We start from the raw sequence: 5,555 nt of genomic DNA on the forward strand, positions 1-5,555 counted from the left end.
TTTTTTTAATTTTACATTTCATTTGAATTTTCCTATTTAAATCATTTTGTATTTGAATTTTACATTTTATATTTTCCCTTATTATATAAATTCAAAAACCCTTTTCACTTACTTGACAATATGTTAAACACATTTTTTTTATTTTGTTTCACTGTTTTTGTTGAATTTTCTTTCTTTTGGGTCAAAAAATAAGTTTTTGTTAAAGTTTTCATTGCCTAAGTTGCAATACATTTGCATAAGTTTTTTCTTGAATGACCTTATCTTCTTTTTTTTTTCTCTCTCTTTGGGCCCATGATTTTATTATTGGTATTTATTGCAGAGATGCAATTTTTTAATGGACCTATTTTGAATGAAGTAACTTTCCATACATTTTGGTGATTTTTTATTATAGAGCCAATGCAAATAATGCTTAGTTTGAATTTTGTCTGGGAACATTTTGTTTTGCTCTGACGTCTATTGTGTAGTGTTTTGCTTTGCTTAATTTGATGGAATGGTTGTGATGGTGAGATAGTGGCAAATGGTTGTGTTCAAAAAATATTGTATGAAGTTCTGACACAGTTGATTGTTATGCTATGAATGAGAAGAATATACAAATGAAACATTGATTCTGATGATTGCTCATCAATGTTTGTATGCATATTTTTGTACATGGTGCAGCTCAATTCTACAATATTTCGTGTATTTAGAACTAGAAAGACAGGTCCGAATAGTCGTCCTGAAAAATGTATTAGGTCCGAAAGAAGGTTGAGAATTAGAAGTAGAATGTGATTAAGCATAATATTATATTGTGAATTCAATAGTTTTAAATTGCACTTATCCTCAAATGATTGTGTAATAGGAAAATAAAGGGCTGTTATCACTGTGGGCATTTTGGGAGATATGTTGGGTGTTTGGTTCTGTCATTGCAGTAATCACAGTACATATAATTGCGCTTTATGACTTGATGTCTTCTTTCTTGGTCAAGAGACAGTTGCCAGTAATTCTTTCCATTCCACTAGAACTTGGAAGAATTACATGATTTTCTGTGAGAGCTGTCATAGGGGCATCCGTCAATGGCAAAGCCCCGGAAGTGACTTATAAACGATGCATGAGTCCAAATGATTTTAGTTTTTCCACCATTCGTGGCCCAAATCTCCGTCTCATATAGTTGCCATTAGTTGCATTGGTTGTGTTGGGAAGCCAACTCCATCGCGTCTGTTGTTCTTGAAAACTCGAATGGGATATTCATCCATAAAATAACTGTTGGGGGGAAAGGCGATTAACAAAATAAGTTAGAACTCCACAGATTGTGATTTAAGGAGTGTGATATCATTTTCAATTTCGATGTTTTTGTGTTTTCAAAAACAAAAATAATGAAAAGTTTGAAAATATCAAAATAAATGAATAAATAAATTTCATCATTGTGTAGACATATTTAATAGACAACTTGAAAATTTTTCCTTGAAACAGGGTATTTTCAATTTTCATATATAATGATTTTATTTCTTTTGAAAATAGCTAGCTTTCAGAAGCAGTTTGTGGAATAAGTTTATTTTTCAAATTGGAATGCGTTTAGGTAGTTGCCTTACACTATTTGATGTTGGTTCCATAGGATTTTGTAAGTATGGAAGTCCGCGGTTGGATCAAACCATACATGGATCCTCTGCTCTATACCCTCTTTTCCTTTTAAAAAGACATTCGTCTGGACTCCGATCGGCTTCCCTTTTCTATTGCCCAAGAACTCAAAATCCAATTCACTATCTTCCGATTTCAATTGCCAAAAGAAAGAAAAAAAAGGATTTACATTATGTTATCAGTGACACATTTTTAGCAGGAGTTTCATGCACTGGATCGGCTTTTTTTTTTTTTGTCAGTGATAACCTATACCAAAGAGCACGAATATATATGTAAATGTAAACTTACATAGAAGGCTGTTACGACTCCTCTGGAGTTCATTGGCTGGTAGCTTAATGTTATTATGGAAGAACCCGGAAGTATAATTCAACTTGGATTTAATTCCAGATCCTGGTTGGTGAACAAACATCATTGTCACAAAGAATAAATCTTGGCTCTATATATTATAGCTTGGTTAACAGCTAAAATTTGAACACACTTTCGAAATGTGCTATGAATTAAGACACAATCTATTTGAAACAAGTTGATGAGCTTTGCTCTTCCATTATTTGTTTGTTTGTTTGTTTGTTTTTTCTTCGCATTTTAATTACAACATGGAATATTTTGGTGATTGTACACTTAGAAAAGCTTGAAAATAGATGTGTTATTCTATAATTTTTCTTTTTGGATGATTATTCAGTAGTCCTAGAGTATTCTATAATTTTCCATTTTTTTGATAGAATGTATATTTGGGGAAAGATATGGAGATTATGAATGAGATAAACGGAAAGTGAAAAATTTAGTAAATTCAGTTTACATGGCACCTGATATGTAATTTCAATAATAAGGAAATACCACTATGTAATAAGTTGGACTTATCAGATAATTTTAACGAGTGACAAAAGGTGGGGTAAGAGACGACCACTGGATTCATCGAGAGAGAGCTTGATTTCTCTGCCTTGATGAAATGGCAAAATATGTTGAGCCTAATTTCTCTGTCTTGATACATGTATAAGACTTGATCTGTGCAAAGTAAATTTTTGTAGCTAAAATTTGTACATATAAAAGGCTTTGATCTATCCAAATTGATGATCATGATGAAGAGATTGAAGAGTGTGGCAAAGAGGTCTAAAAAGTACTTGGAAAAGGCACATACAACTCTTTTTATTTTTAATTTTTTGATGTTTTTTTTTTTATGATGATGATGATGATGAGCAGATATGATTTGGTGATTATGTTGTTGTTAATTAATAGATAGGATTAGGTACGTGTTTGGGTATGATTTGGATTGGTGTTTGTGTTTCCAAACTGGTGAGCAACTTTGTGTTTGTGTTACGAAGGTAAGAATGAAAGGAGATGTGAAGTTGCTAAAAAATTAGTAGAGCAACTTTATTGGAATATTTAGATGGGTTGAAAGAGCGGTTTTTGTTTTTTTTTTTTTTTTTTGACTCATTTTGTAGTATGGTATACAAACTAATCCTTGGGTTTGAAATAATAATTGATCCTCATGTAATGGTTTTCAAATGGTTTTTAAGATATTCTTAAGTGATTTTTTAAATGGTTTTCAATGTTTCATTGTGTTGAATTTGTGTTATTATTATTATTTTTTTATATATATTTTTGTTGATTAGGTTGTGTTTCTAAGATTTCGGTTTCGATTTGTGTTTGTGTTTCTAAGATTTCTGTTTGGTTTTGTGTGATTAGGTATGCATTCAATGGAACCACAGAAAGAGTTGGAAACAAAGCTTAAGAGACACAAATCATTGGAACTGATATGTATTTGTTTTTCTTTTTTGGTTTGTGTGATTTGGTTTTGTTTTTCAAATGGTTTTCAATGTTTCATTGTGTTGAACTTATTTATGCATCTTTCAATTTATATAGGTTGGTATTAAGTTATGTTATGTATTTGGGTTGGTGTTTCTAAACCTTAAACTGATATGTATTATTTTTTCTTTTTTGTGTTGTCAGGCGAGGGTTTTGACATTGGTTTGTGGGCACTATTGACATTGGTTTGGGTCTCAACATTTTATTTTTTATTTTTTTTTTCTTCAACCTACATGTCTCTCACGGGTCATTATTTTAGTTTCATTTTATTTTATTTCTATAACCCAATTTAAATTTTCACTCATAATTCATGGACTATTTCTTCATCTTTGTTGAAGACATGGTGAAGAAATTGAAAAGAAATAGAGTAAGAAAAGAGATAGTGGTCGGTTTTCTTAATTGTGCTGCGCATTCAAATGCTTGGCCACTATCATATCTTTATTTATTTTATGTGCTATTTAAATTGTGTTGATATATTATTATTATTTTTTCAATAAGAATGCAAAATGTGTTGATATATTATTATTTTTTTCAATAGGAATGCAAAAAAAAATATGTGAAAGATAGACCCCGCAAAGGATTGATGGCTACTTCTTCCTGCTGACAAATTGCTTGGATTGTTAATGGCATTTATTTATTATTTAGTATTTAGTATTTAGTAAAATACGTAAAAGATCTCAGATTGTTTAGATTGAAAACATGCAAATAGTTTAGATTGAAAATAAATCAAAATTTTAATATTTAAATTTATAAAATTAGAAACTCAATATTTTATTTTGTTACAAGTATTAAATTCTAATTTTTTTTTTTTTTTTTTTGATAATTTTTCCTAAATTTTAATGATACCTACAATTATTCAAACAAAATTGACTTATGTGTGGTGGCAGCATACACTATTTCTAATATATTTATGTTCCCCATTATTAATTAAATGTTGAGGATGCATTAAATTAATTAATTAATTAACATTATACGTAGAAATTATAACTATATTTTAATCTCAACATTATTTACACCGAACATTATTTACGCCGTACAGGCATACGCTAGTTCATAAATAAGGAGAATAAAACGATATTCACTAATAATTAAAAGAGCGTTAATTTAATTAACCTTTTAAAATTATATTCGTTAAATAAACGTGATATTATTTCCTAATATACGAAGCAAACACGATGTGTTTTCAATTCTCTCTAATCACTTTAAATATATATATCATAATTATCAGATCAAATTATAAATTACACCCCACCTCTAGTTTGTAAAGAAAAACTTTATATTGGTAGTGTTGTCACAAATTTTTTTCGCCGAGCCGTGATAAGTGCTATATAAACTTTAATTCTCTCAAACTTCTCCAAAAAACTATGATAACTATCAAATCAAATTACAAATTTCCCAAACCACACACCTCTAGTTACTTTTATGCAAGCCAATTCACTGCACAAAGTCCTGTGAAATATTTTTAATTACTTATTGCCCAAAACCACACACACACTCCCCCCCCCCCCCCCCCCCCCCAAAACCAAAAAAACCATAACAACCACCATATAATATTGTCCATATAATCTGGCAGTGGCAAAGACATGCAACTAAGATGGACTTATAATTATTACATGGAACCAAACAAGCCTTTCCAGCAGGCAAAACAAAACAAAACCTGAAACAGGTGTCCAAACAACCTCATAGCTCCGACAGAGGTGGAGGAGGAAGCACCGTTGCAGTAGTTAAAACCGTACCAAACATCGTTGGGAATGGAAGTTTGGTAGTAAAAGGTAACAGAGCCAGTGTAATAACCGTAGACCTGTACGGTATCAGGTATCCAACCATCGTATCCACTCCTGTACAGGTACAAATAACACACCTCGTACAGACACGGCCCTGTTATCTCGTACGTGTCCACCGAACACCGCTCGAACGCCCCCGACGATGGGTCATCTAGCCTCGCTGCATATACCTACATAATAATAATAATAATAATAATAATAATAATAATTATTATTATTATTATTATTTATTAAAATTAAAATGTTAAATTACATTTTGTCCTCTTTTTCTGTTTGATATATATATTATTTTGGCTCTTAATTTTTTTTCCTTTCTATTTTTAGCCTTTTATGTTTTTTCTAATTTACTTTTGA

The 5,555-nt window shown here is 30.7% G+C and overlaps 1 pseudogene; it reads right to left on the minus strand.

Annotated features, from left to right (window-relative positions):
- Positions 1-856: 856 nt before the first annotated feature.
- Positions 857-5,244, minus strand: LOC145812886 (xyloglucan endotransglucosylase/hydrolase protein 2-like; annotated as a pseudogene).
- Positions 5,245-5,555: the final 311 nt, after the last annotated feature.

This window comes from Camellia sinensis, chromosome 15 (assembly GCF_055761805.1).
Source record: "Camellia sinensis isolate YWXY chromosome 15, ASM5576180v1, whole genome shotgun sequence".
Taxonomy (NCBI): domain Eukaryota; kingdom Viridiplantae; phylum Streptophyta; class Magnoliopsida; order Ericales; family Theaceae; genus Camellia; species Camellia sinensis.